General features: G+C 52.9%; 1 long non-coding RNA gene across 3 annotated transcripts in view; it reads right to left on the reverse strand.

Annotated features, from left to right (window-relative positions):
* Nucleotides 1-1,301: 1,301 nt before the first annotated feature.
* The window catches only part of LOC134969892 (uncharacterized), a 79,954-nt gene continuing 65,960 nt past the window's right edge, over nt 1,302-15,295 (reverse strand). For all 3 annotated transcript variants that reach the window (XR_010189553.1, XR_010189555.1, XR_010189554.1), the window contains exon 3: nt 1,302-1,785. This is a non-coding gene — a long non-coding RNA (uncharacterized LOC134969892). The remainder of the gene's footprint in view (nt 1,786-15,295) is intronic.

The following is a 15,295-nucleotide window of genomic DNA, read 5'->3' on the forward strand; positions in this document are numbered from 1 at the left end:
ACACAGATATAGCCATGGTGGGAATCGAACCCATGTATGAGTCCACTTTCTGTCTCTGGGCTGGTGCAGGACTCAAGTCCATTTCTACATTTATTTGTGATTCTGTAAATGATCCATGTAAATCGCATGTGTTCGCAGAGGTCTCCATTCCCACTAAGGCATAGGTGTATACCTTGCTGCACCCTCCTCCGGGAGGCTGCAGCATGGTAGGTTAATGGGGGCGTGTCCGGCGGCAACGTGAGCGGTCTGTGGGGTGTGACCGGCGGGGTAAAGTGAGCAGTCCGGGGGCGTGGCATCACGATCACATCATCATGGCCCCGCCCCCGCTAGACAGTGCCAAGAAAACAGGCGCTGTACAGCGGGGGCGGAGCTACAATGACGCGATTCAGCGGGAAACGCGTCATCGTATTCCCCTCGGACTGCCCACTTATTCTCTGGTGTAAGCGTGTGGGGGGCTGCCAGAAAAAGCGGTAGACTTGCGCACCTTTCCGGGGGGTCGGGAGGGCCATCAGATTTTCGTGATCCTCCCGGCCATTTTAGAAGGGTATGCAAGTATGCACTAAGGTGCACACGCTACATGGGAAAATGTGAGATCACGCACACAGGGGGTCATTCCGAGTTGATCGTTAGCTGAAAATGTTCGCTGTGCAGTGATGATGCAAAAAAAACGGCACTTCTGCGTATACGGCGCAATGCGCACGCGCAACGTACTTTCACAACGGCCGATGTAGTTTCACACAAGGTCTAGCGAAGCTTTTCAGTCGCACTGCTGGCCGCAGAGTGATTGACATGAAGTGGGCGTTTCTGGGTGTCAACTGACCGTTTTCAGGGAGTGTTCGGAAAAACGCAGGCGTGCCAGGAAAAATGCAGGCGTGGCTGGGCGAACGCAGGGCGTGTTCGTGATGTCAAATCCGGAACGGAACAGTCTGAAGTGATCGCAAGCGCTGAGTAGGTCTGAAGCTACTCTGAAACTGCACAAAATTATTTTGTAGCCGCTGTGCGATCCTTTCGTTCACACTTCTGCTAAGCTAAAATACACTCCCAGTGGGAGGCGGCATAGCGTTTGCACGGCTGCTAAAAACTGCTAGCGAGCGAACAACTCGGAATGACCCCCACTATACAATGCTGACAGATGTCATACACTGGCATTATGTTTAGCATACATAGCACACAGTACTCACCAGTTGTCTGTGGTTGTATTCTTACTGCTACTGGACAAATAGAGAATGTTGCACTGTGCCATTGCCGGCTGAGAAGGTAACACACAGTAATGCACAGAAATCAGAAGGGAATTATGGGTTGAATATTTTACTGACTTATTTCACAATATAACATATCTTGCACTATATTACTGGGCTTGTTGGGGCGATGGTAGATATAGATGTAGAAGAAAGAACAATATTTTCGGGTGATTACCACCTGCAGATTGTCACAAAGTACAGGGCATTTAATTAGCTAGAAAGGTTTAATAAAATCCCTCATTGTTTAAGAAAAGTCTTCCACAGAGTATATGACCTTAACCCATCCGAGAGGGAAGAAGAGGAAGCGCCTTAATCCGTGCGAGGGACAATATTCTCCGGGGAATCCTACAGAAAATTCACTGCTGACAAGTAAAGGAAAATAGGACTCAGAGCTTCTCCTAATTACTGTAACATGAAATCATCTCACGCCTGGGAAGGCAGAGGAGGAAGTTGTCTTGGGCATGAGTAGCTATGGGGCAGCGGTCCAGCTTGGCACCAGAACTTCCGTCCTGGCAATCCTTACTCACTGTTGTTCGGTGCCCAGCTGCAAAAAAACAAGATATTGGTAATGATGCATTTATCACCTTGCACTTATCACTGGTTTATCACTTCCTTATGCCATCTCCAGGCTTAATACATCTACTGTCTGCACAACGTAGACTGGGGCAGATGTATGAACCTGGAGAAGGCATAAGGAAGTGATAAACCAGTGATAAATACAAGGTGATAAATGCTCCTGCCAATCAGTTCCTAAATGTTAAATTATATATTGGAGCTGATTGGCTGGTGCGTTTATCACCTTGCATTTATCACTGGTTTATCACTTCCTTATGCCTTCTCTAGGTTAATACATCTGCCCCACTGACCGGTCATAGACAACCATATTCAAATCAACTGTAACCTTCAAAACGGCCGCACATTGGGCGTCATTCCGAGTTGATCGCTCGCTAGCTGTTTTTAGCAGCCATGCAAATGCTAAGCCGCCGCCCTCTGGGAGTGTATTTTAGCTTAGCAGAAGTGCGAACGAACGGATCGCAGAGCGACTACAAAAAAAAAAATTGTACAGTTTCAGAGTAGCTCCAGACCTACTCGTAGCTAGCGATCACTTCAGACTGTTCAGTTCCGGATTTGACGTCACAAACACGCCCTGCGTTCTCCCAGCCACGTCTGCTTTTTTTCGAACACTCCCTGAAAACGGTCAGTTGACACCCAGAAACACCCTCTGTCAATACATTGGCCGCTGTGAAAGTTTATCGCGCGTGCACATTGCGCCGCATGCGCAGAAGTGCCTTTTTTTGCATTATCGCTGCGCAGCGAACATTTTCAGCTAGCGATCAACTCGGAATGACCCCCCTGATGCTATATCTCAGTAAATACAACAGATTTAACCGAAAAGACACCTGTGTGTAATAATAACAACAACATAGCAGCAGTTATTGTAACAACAGACAAGGCAAGTGTTATAAGCTATAACAAACAAATCTGACAAAGCAGGAATCAGCTGGGGCCACGGGTGAAGCTTCGGAGGGATGTCTGTTGCCCGTCACTGGCATAGACCTATACATACTTGTTGAATTTCCAGGGTTCTCCCCTGAGAGATGTGGAGCTTTCGATGTCAAGCAGAGGGTGGGTTTGCTGTGGATGGTGGGACATGACTGGCAGTGGATTATGCAAAGCTTAGTCTATAAGGCTTTGTAAGTCACCCGTTGAATGGTATAGACGGGTGGTCTTCTGTATGCCGGCGGTCGGGCTCCCGGCGCTCAGTATACCGGCGCCGGGAGCCCGACAGCCGGCATACCGACACTTATTTTCCCTCGTGGGGGTCCACGACCCCCATAGAGGGAGAATAAAATAGTGTGGCGCGCGTAGCGCGCCACCGTGCCCATAGCGTGGCGAGCGCAGCGAGCCCGCAAGGGGCTCATTTGCGCTCGCCACACTGTCGGTAAGCCGGCGGTCGGCCTCCCGGCGCCGGTATGCTGGTCGCCGGGAGCCCGACCGCCGGCCAGCCGTAGTGAACCCGTATAGACAAGTCATTCCATATCAAGGTAGCATTACCTAGCAATGGAAAGCCATGCAGTAGTGCTCCATATACACGTTACGCCACACAGTATTGCTCCTTATACATGTTATGCCACACAGTAGTGCTCCATATACACGTTACGCCACACAGTATTGCTCCTTATACATGTTATGCCACACAGCATACCTCCCATCTGTCCCGATTTCAGCGGGACAGTCCCGCTATTCGGACACTGTCCCGCTGTCCCTCCCGTGGGTCGCAGTGTCCCGCTGGCGGGGGGGGGGGGGCAGTTGGGGGAGGCTTTGATCACCCACTGCATCTATTCAATGCTGGGAGGGGAGCAGGGGTGCCCCAAAATGACTCGGCCGAGGTCACGCACCATTTTCGGGCCGTGCGCGGCTGTGCCGCGCAAGCGTCCCACCTTGCTGCTATGGAAAGTTGGGAGGTATACACACAGTAGTGCTCCATATACACATTATGCCACACAGTAGTGCTCCTTATATACGTTATGCCACACAGTATTGCGCCTTATACACCTTAAAACACACAGTATTGCTCCTTATACACGCTATGCCACAGAGTATTGCTCCTTATACAACTTAAAACACACAGTATTGCCCCAGATACACCTTAAGCCACACAGTATTGCTCCGTTTACATGTAATGCCACACAGTAGTGCTCCTTATCCACCATAAGTCACATTATTGCTTCTTATACATGTTACGCAACACAGAATTGCTCCTTATACATGCTACACCACACAGAATTGCTCCTTATACAGTACATGCTACACCACACAGTAGTGCTCCTTATACACCGTAAGTCACAGTTTTGCTCCTTATACACGTTATGCCACACAGTGTTGCTTCTTATATGTTACGTCACACAGTAGTGCTTCTTATACATGTTACGCAACACAGTATTGCTCCCTATATACGTTACGCCACACAGTATTGCTCCTTATACACCTTAAATCACACAGTATTGCCCCATATACACCGTAAGTCACACAGTTTTGCTCTTTATACATGTTACTCCACACAGTATTGCTTCTTATACATGTAACGCCACACAGTAGTGCTCCTTATACACATAAAGTCAGTTTTGCTACTTATACATGTTACTTCACACAAATTGCTCCTTATACACGCTATGCCACACTGTAATGCTCCTTATACACCTAAAACCACACAGTATTGTCCCATACACACCTTAAGCCACACAGTGTTGCTCCATATACATGCAACGCCACACAGTAGTGCTCCTTATACACCTGAACCCAGACAGTAGTAAATACTCTGTTTAGGATGTGCTGGCTCACCTTTGTATAATGTTCAGGCTTTAATTTACATGCAGCAGACCAGAAGCAGCCACAGGCTAGTTCAGGGAGACCTTAGGTGCCTGGACCGGGCAGCAGCCAGCAGGGAATGCAGTGCACGGTGCTGGGCCATCGGCAATCACAAAAGCAGCAGCCCTCAGTGCAGCAGAGAAACCACAGGAGCCGGGACTGGGGAGCCGCCGGCAGCAGCAACAGAGACCAGCGTGCCGGGACAATCAGGAAGCACTAAGCGGGAGGCAGGGGCGGATTAGGCATTAAAAGTGGCCCTGGAAAAATTTCTGGAAGTGGCCTCACAAGGGGCCGGCACCAAATCAACTGTAGGTCGGGCCAACACCTTAACTGCAGCCTACTTCTACTGCAGCCTAATCCTAACCCTACCCTAACTGCAGCCTAACCCTAACCAGAGCCTAATATTAACCCTACCCTAACTGCAGCCTAACCCTAACCAGAGCCTAATATTAACCCTACCCTATATGCAGCCTAACCCTAACCAGAGCCTAATATTAACCCTACCCTAACTGCAGCCTAACCCTAACCAGAGCCTAATATTAACCCTACCCTAACTACAGCCTAACCCTAACCAGAGCCTAATATTAACCCTATCCTAACTGCAGCCTAACCCTAACCAGAGCCTAATATTAACCCTACCCTAACTGCAGCCTAACCGTAACCAGAGCCTAATATTAACCCTACCATAACTACAGCCTAACCCTAACCAGAGCCTAATATTACCCCATAGCACAGTCACATGTACATAGAACAATCACAAAGCTCTACCTCAGTCTCACTCAAAAAGTTCAGGTTTTCAGGAATTGAGAGAGGAGTTAGGATTGCAGATGGGAGTTGGGACTGTAGAGGGAGGAGTCAAGATTAAACAGTAAACCGCCCCCCCCCTAAAGAAAAGTCTAGATCCGTCCCTGTTTCCGGTATCCACCGTTAATTCACAGGGAACTAGAGACTTGATTGAGGTACTGTGTCCCGGTACCAAATACTATCTAGGTTCCATTTCTCTAGGCAGGCGATACCGAAAATGTACACAGACGTCAGAAAAAGTGTCACCAGTGTCCTAAAAAATGCAGTTGTACCCAATGTCCACTTAACCACGGACATGTGGACAAGTGGAGCAGGGCAGATTCAGGACTATATGACTGACAGCCCACTGGGTAGACGTATTGCCTCCCGCAGCAAGAACAGCAGCGGCGGCACCAGTAGCAGCATCTCGCTAATGCCAACTCGTTCCTAGGCAGGCTACGCTTTGTATCACCGCTTTCCATAAGAGGCACACAGCTGACAACCTCTTACGGAAACTGAGGAACATCATCGCAGAATGGCTTACCCCAATTGGACTCTCCTGGGGATTTGTGACATCGGACAACGCCACCAATATTGTGCGTGCATTACATGTGGGCAAATTCCAGCACGTCCCATGTTTTGCACATACATTGAATTTGGTGGTGCAGAATTATTTAAAAAACGACAGGGGCGTGCAAGAGATGCTGTCGGTGGCCAGAAGAATTGCGGGCCACTTTCGGCATTCAGCCACCGCGTGCCGAAGACTGGAGCACCAGCAAACAGTCCTGAACCTGCCCTGCCATCATCTGAAGCAAGAGGTGGTAACGAGGTGGAATTCAACCCTCTATATGCTTCAGAGGATGGAGGAGCAGCAAAAGGCCATTCAAGCCTATACATCTGCCTACGATATAGGCAAAGGAGGGGGCATGCACCTGACTCAAGCGCAGTGGAGAATGATTTCAAAGTTGTGCAAGGTTCTCCAACCCTTTGAACTTGCCACACGTGAAGTCAGTTCAGACACTGCGAGCCTGAGTCAGGTCATTCCCCTCATCAGGCTTTTGCAGAAGAAGCTGGAGACATTGAAGGAGGAGCTAAAACAGAGCGATTCCGCTAGGCATGTGGGAATTGTGGATGGAGCCCTTAATTCGCTTAACCAGGATTCACGGGTGGTCAATCTGTTGAAATCAGAGCACTACATTTTGGCCACCGTGCTCGATCCTAGATTTAAAACCTACGTTGTATCTCTCTTTCCGGCAGACACAAGTCTGCAGAGGTTCAAAGACCTGCTGGTGAGAAAATTGTCAAGTCAAGCGGAACGTGACCCGTCAACAGCTCCTCCTTCACATTCTCCCGCAACTGGGGCAGCGAGGAAAAGGCTAAGAATTCCGAGCCCACCCGCTGGCGGTGATGCAGGGCAGTCTGGAGCGAGTGCTGACATCTGGTCCGGACTGAAGGACCTGCCACCGATTACTGACATGTCGTCTACTGTCACTGCATATGATTCTGTCACCATTGAAAGAATGGTGGAGGATTATATGAGTGACCGCATCCAAGTAGGCACGTCAGACAGTCCGTACGTATACTGGCAGGAAAAAGAGGCAATTTGGAGGCCCTTGCACAAACTGGCTTTATTTTACCTAAGTTGCCCCCCCTCCAGTGTGTACTCCGAAAGAGTGTTTAGTGCAGCCGCTCACCTTGTCAGCAATCGCCGTACGAGGTTACTTCCAGAAAATGTGGAGAAGATGATGTTCATCAAAATGAATTATAATCAATTCCTCCGTGGAGACATTCACCAGCAATTGCCTCCAGAAAGTACACAGGGACCTGAGATGGTGGATTCCAGTGGGAACGAATTAATAATCTGTGAGGAGGGGGATGTACACAGTGAAAGGGGTGAGGAATCGAACGATGAGGAGGAGGTGGACATCTTGCCTCTGTAGAGCCAGTTTGTGCAAGGAGAGATTGATTGCTTCTTTTTTGGTGGGGGCCCAAACCATCCAGTCATTTCAGTCACAGTTGTGTGGCAGACCCTGTCGCTGAAATGATGGGTTTATTAAAGTGTGCATGTCCTGTTTATACAACATAAGGGTGGGTGGGAGGGCCCAAGGACAATTCCATCTTGCACCTCTTTTTCTTTCATTTTTCTTTGCATCATGTGCTGTTTGGTGATTATTTTTTTGAAGTGCCATCCTGTCTGACACTGCAGTGCCACTCCTAGATGGGCCAGGTGTTTGTGTCGGCCACTTGTGTCGCTTAGCTTATCCATCCAGCGACCTTGGTGCACCTCTTTTTTTCTTTTCATCATGTGCTGTTTGGGGACTATTTCTTAAATCTGCCATCCTGTCTGACACTGCAGTGCCACTCCTAGATGGGCCAGGTGTTTGTGTCGGCCACTTGGGTCGCTTAGCTTAGCCATCCAGCGACCTTGGTGCACCTCTTTTTTTCTTTGCATCATGTGCTGTTTGGGGACTATTTTTTAAATCTGCCATCCTGTCTGACACTGCAGTGCCACTCCTAGATGGGCCAGGTGTTTGTGTCGGCCACTTGGGTCGCTTAGCTTAGCCATCCAGCGACCTTGGTGCACCTCTTTTTTTCTTTGCATCATGTGCTGTTTGGGGACTATTTTATTTGAAGTGCCATCCTGTCTGACACTGCAGTGCCACTCCTAGATGGGCCAGGTGTTTGTGTCGGCCACTTGGGTCGCTTAGCTTAGTCATCCAGCGACCTCGGTGCAAATTTTAGGACTAAAAATAATATTGTGAGGTGTGAGGTGTTCAGAATAGACTGAAAATGAGTGGAAATTATGTTTATTGAGGTTAATAATACTATGGGATCAAAATTATTTAAGCTGTTTTTGAGGGTTTTTTGTAAAAAAACACCCGAATACAAAACACACCCGAATCCGACAAAAAATTTTCAGGGAGGTTTTGCCAAAACGCGTCCGAATCCAAAACCAAAACCCGAAAAATTTCCGGTGCACATCACTAGTATAAACGGGGTCCAAAGGAGCCGGTGCACTTTAAATTTCTTCAACTGGGTGTGCTGGCTCCTCCCCTCTATGCCCCCTCCCACAGGCAGTTATAGGTAAAATAATGCCCGAAGGATTAAGGACATACTTGAGAGAAGGAACATACAACAATGAGTGGTGAGATTTACACACCAGCACACCATAACATAACGACCAGCAACGGCTGGTAACAAAACAGCAACAGCTGAACAGGGAACCATAGAAGAGATAACCTGCAGAAAAGTCAACGCACTGAGGCCCAATACCCCTTATGGACTATGAGAAAAGGATTTACCGGTAGGTAATTAAAATCCTATTTTCTGTAGCATCCATAAGGGATATTGGGGGAATACGCTGGGGACGTCCCAAAGCTTCCAGAACGGGCGGGAATGTGCGGAGACTTCTGCAGCACTGCCTGCCCAAACTGGGTATCCTCTTTGGCCAGGGTATCAAACCTGTAGAACTTCACAAAGGTGTTCTTCCCCAACCAGGCCGATCTTGTAGAGTGGGCCTTCAGAGACTGTGGAACAGGTAAGGTTGCCAACAAATAGGCCTGTTGGACAGTAAGCCTAAGCCAATGAGCAATGGACTGCTTTGAAGCAGGGCAACCCCCTTTTTCTGCGCATCATATAGCACGAACAAGGAATCAGTCTTTCTGATCTGAGCCATTCTCTTGACATAGATCTTCAAGGCTCACACAGCATCCAATGCCTCCGGAGGAGCAGAAGCGCCGGAACTGGATGGAACCACAATAGGTTGATTCAAGTGGAACGCAGAGAACTGCTGCCTAGTCCTGAGCTCTGCTCTGTCCTCGTAAAAGACCAAGTAGGGACTTTTACATGATAAGGCCCCCAATTCTGAGATGCGCCTAGCAGAAGCCATGGCCAATAACATCACCATCTTCCACGTGAGGTACTTGTCTTCTACCGTCAGTAGAGGTTCAAACCAGGACGACTGTAAAAATTCCAACACTACATTCAAATCCCAGGGTACCGTGGGCGGCACAAAAGGAGGTTGAATGTTCAGCACCCCTTGCAAGAAGGTCTGAACTTCTGGCAATACTGCCAATTTCTTCTGGAAGAAAATTGAGAGAGCTGAAATCTGGACCTTAATGGATCCCAGACATAAGCCCTTATCCACACAAGTCAGCAAGAAATGGAGGAAACGTCCCAAGTGGAACTCCTGCAGGCGGATATGTGCTCCACCAAGAGACATATCTCCTCCAGATATGAGGAAAGTGGTTTGACGTCACAGGTTTCCTGGCCTGAACCATGGTAGCAATAACCTTTTTGAACGTTTATGTGGCCCGAGCTAGGGAAAGGGGTCTGTCCTCTGCCTCTTACAGCCAGGACTGCTACAGCCTGTTGCAGTCGCTGTGTCTTTTGACTATTTGCAGAGGGCTGAGAGAACATGTCCGCCATCCAGGGATTTTAACCATGATGGCTGCTGCACCTCACCCCAGGCTCCTCACAAACTTGTGAGGACTTGCTACATTGTTCACGAGAAGGGGGGGGAGGGGGGAATCTGTATGTGCATGAATGGTGTTTACCATATTCACAGGCAGGGCCGGCTCCAGGCCTATTAGCACCCTGAGCGAGAAAATGTAAAAGCGCCCCCCCCCCCCCCATATGCGCACGCGCTCCTGGGAAAGTGGGCGTGGCCTCCTAGGAAAGTGGGCGTGGCCTCGTAACTTTATATCATCAAACTATAAATATATTTTCACCCCCCTCTATGCACGCACAATTAGCAGCCTTACACATAACAGCCACAGTAGTGTTCCTTACACATAATGTCTCCAGTATAGTGCCAGATACACATAATGTGCAGTGCCAGATGGAGAGAGAATTGACTGCATAGGAAAGGAAAGAGTTAAACATCTGGTGAGGGGTGGACCTAGCTGTGAGGAAAGTACAGCCTTTTTTGAAGGGGAGGGTTTGATATATATAGGGAAGGTGAGGCCATTTTAGCTCTCTCTTGTGGTGATTTGCCTTGGTGAGTGCTGCAGTGCTGATATTAATTTGTTTCACACATATTTGGTGCTGTTTCTTGTGTGTCACTTCTGCTGTGTCCCCTCTGCCTGTGCCATTTCAAGCAGTTAATTATGTCTGCCCGCCTTCACCGTTCCGCTGGGCCCCCAGCTCGGTACCGCGGTTCTAGCGATGGAGCTGGGCCAGGGGAAGGGGTGGTTGGCCTGGGGGACGGGGCCCCGTCCCCCGGGGCCTCCACGAGTGCGGGCAGGAGGACAACACTGCGGGCCGGATCGGCCTCGCCGCTGGGGGCCGGGCCGGCGTTGCTGGCTGGGCGCGGGCGGCGGGGGGGGCCGGATGTCCGTTCAGGCCGCCCGGAGGTCGACGGGCATCGGCCCTCGCCTCCAGGAGCGGCGGAGTCAGTGGCGGCGTCGGGCGCCCGTGGGCGCGCGCATGCGCGCCGCGGAGGGCGCCTGGTTGTGCGGACGGACCCGGCCTCTATCTCTCCCCCCTTGCCGCGGCCAGGTGGAAGTGCCGGGCGGGGGGAGAGGGCCGGACGGGGGTCGGTGGTTCGCCGCGCGGGGCCTGTATCAGAGCCTCGCGCGGCGGCAGTAAGTGATGCGGCGGCCAGGAGCTCGATGGCGGGAGGCAGTGGGACGCGGGTGACGCCAGCCGCGCACGGGGGTGCGCAGGAGCGCCAGCAGCAATTCTGTCCCCTCTCATAGATCCCCGGCGGCCGGAATCCGGCAGGACCTGGGGGGGGGAGATGGACAGGGGAGTGCAGCGCGGGCATGTAGAGGGCAGCGCTGGGCAGGAGCGGGCAAGGCCGGCACACGGGGACACGGCAGTGCGCAGTGCTGGGGCGCGTGCACGGAGTGCGCGCATGCCCACCGCGGGCGGGGCTGTGCGCACGCGATCGCGCGCAGCAGCGCCGCGGTCCGCCCTGTCTCCCCAAAATACTCCAACGGAGCCGGAATACAGCGGCTTTCGGGGGAGGAGGGGCGACAGGGAATGGGTTGGTGGCCGCAGGGCCGCGGCACGCGCTGCGTGGCAGGGCGGCGGCTCCTCCCCAGGTTCGGGGAATAGCTCCGATTTGCAAGGGGAGGAGGTGTTTTCTGATGGGGAAAGGGGGGGCTCCGATAGGGGTGCCCTCGCTTTCCCGCTGGGGCGGCGGGCGTCGGATGCCCGGGTCACGACCGTCGGGCGCCGGGCGCGGGATCGCGCCCGGGCGCTGGCCGGGGGTCCTTCAGGGTCCGTTGCCGGTTTTCGCGGCGGTCGGAACCCTCCCGGGGCGCTGGCGTCGGCCCTGGCCACAGTGGTGGAGGCATTGGGGCCGCTAGCCGCGGTGGCCTCCCCGAGGGCGGCAGCAAGTTCAGGCACGTCTGCGGAGGCAGGCGGGTCCGGCAGGCGGAGGGCCTCAGCGGCGCAGCGGGTGGCACGCACCTGCAGGGAGCTTGGAGCAGCCGCTGCTGAATTGGAGATAGGTCCGGGACAGGAAGGGCAGGGGCGCGCGGCCGCAGCGCCCCCCACTCATAGGGCTCAGCATGCGCCGCGAGTGCGGGCCGGGTCCCCCTCTTCTTTGTCTTTTATAGGGGAGCACGAGGAAGACTTCATGGAGGAAGACGTCGAGGTGGACGCGCCAGAGGATTCCATGTCGGAACGGTCGGCGGCATCAGGTGAGGTGGTGCAGTCAGTATCGGGTTCCTCCGCGAGCGATAGTTCTCGTAGCTCTTCTTCTTCCTCCTCCTCATCTTCTCTGTCGTCGCAGGCGTCCGATGTAAGTAGCACTACTCGGGCGAAGAAGAGGGCGGCGAAATTTGCCAAGCGGGCGGCGGGGCAGCAGAAGAGGCGGAAGAGGCGCAAGCGGCTTAGCGAAGAAGCCCGGAGGGCCAAGAAGCGCCGCGATTTGCCCGGGGTCGTTCGCTGTGAATACACCGCCGTTATGCGAGGCCTGCGGGATAGCTGCCGCAAGAAGATTCGGAAGGGGGACTTCGTGGATGTCTTTGTACTGACGAAGGCCGCGAAGAAAGATTATAAGGCGGCGGTCGCAAAGAAGGGCATCGGGGCGGAGGCATTCCGGACCTTCGATAATTGGTTGGCCGGTTTCTGGGTATTTGCGGCGTGCTACCTGGAGGACAGACCGGAGGAGCACATGAATGTAATCCGGTACCTGCATCTAGTACACGACATGCAGCGCACATCCTCGGGCTCGGAGTGGCGTCGGTATGATCAGGAGTTTCGGGAGAAGCAGGACGGTTTGCGGGTTATGGACTTCGGATTCAAGGATGTGGAGGTCTGGCTCAAAGTAACCCGGGCCTCGCAGCAGGAGGAGGAACCCCGGAAACAGGGGGCGGACGGGCGACGCGCAGGGTCATCAGCCCAGGGGTCCGGCGCGGACGGTGGATTTGCAAAGGCAGGTGGATCGGCCGTCCGGGCAGGAGGGCGCTCCGCCACGAGAGGAAAGTGTTTCGCGTTTAACGGCGGAACATGTTCCTTTGGCAAGCAGTGTCGTTTTCGACACTCCTGCCAGCAGTGTGGCGGATCCCACCCAGCCTCCTCCTATTTCAAAGGCGGTAGACAGGGGACTAGGGGTAAGCAAGCGTACCCCAGGCCGGCCGCGAGCGGGACCGCTCCGCAGAGCTCCAACACCAATTAAGTTGGGGGCTATGGGCCGGTGGTTGGAATTGTATCCGAACAGAGAGGATGCAAATTTTTTGTTTGACGTTTTTAAGTTAGGCTTTCGCTTGCCTGTTGCGAGTGAGGTGTCCGTGCGGGCACAGAGGAACCTCCAATCTGCCCGAGCCTTGCCGGGAGTGCTACGGGAGAAAGTGGATAAGGAGGTCAGGTTGGGGAGGATGGAGGGACCGTTTATGTCACCCCCGGTGGATGATTTGGTCATCTCTCCGGTCGGGGTGGTTCCCAAGAAGACTCCAGGCGCTTTCCGGCTCATCCAGCATCTTTCTTACCCGTTAGGGGCGTCGGTCAATGACGCAATACCGCCGGCTCATTGCTCGGTGGTGTATCAGTCATTCGATGAGGCGCTAGAGATGGTACGCAGCTACGGGACCGGGGCCCTTATGGCTAAGATTGATGTTGAATCAGCTTTTAGGTTATTGCCATTACATCCGGACTCATTCCGTTTTATGGGTTTCCGGATTGGGGCGGAGTATTTAATCGACAAATGTTTGCCGATGGGATGTTCCGTTTCATGCTCATTTTTCGAGCGTTTTAGCACGTTTCTTCATTGGTGCGTGGAGTCTTCGTCAGGGGGTCACGGGGTTGCCCATTACCTCGATGACTTTCTGTGTGCGGGTCCGGCTAATATTACACTATGCGGCGACTTGCTTTTCAGCATACGAGCTCTTTTTTACCATTTCGGTGTTCCCGTGGCCATGGACAAAACAGAGGGTCCGGCCTCCTGCTTGTCATTTTTGGGGATTGAAATTGACACAGTGGCGGGAGAGTGTCGGCTGCCCCGGGACAAGGTTTTGAAGCTCCGCGACACCATTGGCCGGTTCGAAGGGGCGCGTAAAGTCACGCTGCGGCAGGCACAATCATTGCTGGGCATGTTGAACTTTGCTTGCCGGATAATACCGATGGGCAGGGTTTTCTGCCGGAAGCTTGAAAGGGCGACGGCGGGGTGTGCCAGGCCACATCATTTTGTGCGTTTGTCCTCCGAAATAAAAAGGGATTTGGCCATATGGGCCTCGTTCCTGGAGGAGTTCAACGGGGTGTGCATATGGCAAGCGCCAGCGGTGGACAGCGAGCGGTTGCAGCTGTTCACCGACGCAGCGGGTGCCTCTGGATTCGGTTGCTTTCTGGAGGGATCTTGGTGCGCGGCATCCTGGCCGGCAAAATGGCAGAGCGAAGGTCTAACAAAAGATCTGGTGCTTCTGGAGCTTTTTCCCATTATGGTAGCATTGGAGGTCTGGGGCGATCGGCTGGCTAATCGCAGCATATTGTTTAGATGCGATAATCTGGGCGTGGTACATGCGATTAATAACCAGAGGGCAAAGTCGTTGGTGGTTCTGCGGGTGCTAGGGCAATTGCTTTTGACATGCTTGCGCAGGAACCTGTGTTTCCGCGCGCAGCATGTGCCCGGTTTGGAGAATGGAATTGCCGACGCTTTGTCGCGAGGACAGTGGGAGAGGTTTTGGTTGTTGGCACCCGAGGCCGACGAGCAAGGTTTTCATTGTCCCGGTTATGTTTGGCAGGTGATCGGGCCGGACTGGAGGGTCTAGCATTGCGGTCAGTCGCGCCAGCCACGCTCAAGGCTTACGGTCAAGCTTGGAGCGAGTGGGAAGAGTTTGTCCAAGGTCGTCAGCAACAAGGTAAGAGCAGGCATCGGCTGATGCTTTCTTTTATTTGGCAGATGTATGTTTCCGGTAGGTCCCGAGCGGTGGTATCCCGGTACTTGGATGGGGTCTCGTTTTTCTGCAAGCTGCGGGGCGTCCCCGATGTGACAAAAAGCGATGTTCTGCGGAAGGCAATGAAAGGGTGGGCGCGAGTAGCGCCGACGCCACCGGATAGGAGGCGGCCCATAGATGCGGCTTTGTTGCCGGCCGTCATCGCGGCGGTGGAGCGAGTCGCGTCGTCCAGGTTTGAGATGCTTTTGTTCAGTTTGGCGTTCTAAATGGCTTACCACGGGGCCTTTAGGGTTTCGGAGTTGGTAGCGCCTTCCAAGAGAGCAGATTCGCGCATGCTGTTCGGAGACGTGGTAGTGGGTGAGAGGTCCTTGCTGTGCAGATTGCGGCGCTCTAAGACGGACCAAGTGGGGAGAGGTCGATGGGTCACTTTGGTTCCGGCGCGAGAGGAGAGCGTTTGCCCAGTAGGTCTGGCCGTGCAATATGTGGCGGTGCGACCCGTTAGGAGGGGGTCATGGCTATTGCATTATGACGGGCTGCCGGTGACAAAATACCAGTTTCGTT

Source organism: Pseudophryne corroboree, chromosome 11 (genome assembly GCF_028390025.1).
Source record: "Pseudophryne corroboree isolate aPseCor3 chromosome 11, aPseCor3.hap2, whole genome shotgun sequence".
Lineage (NCBI taxonomy): Eukaryota > Metazoa > Chordata > Amphibia > Anura > Myobatrachidae > Pseudophryne > Pseudophryne corroboree.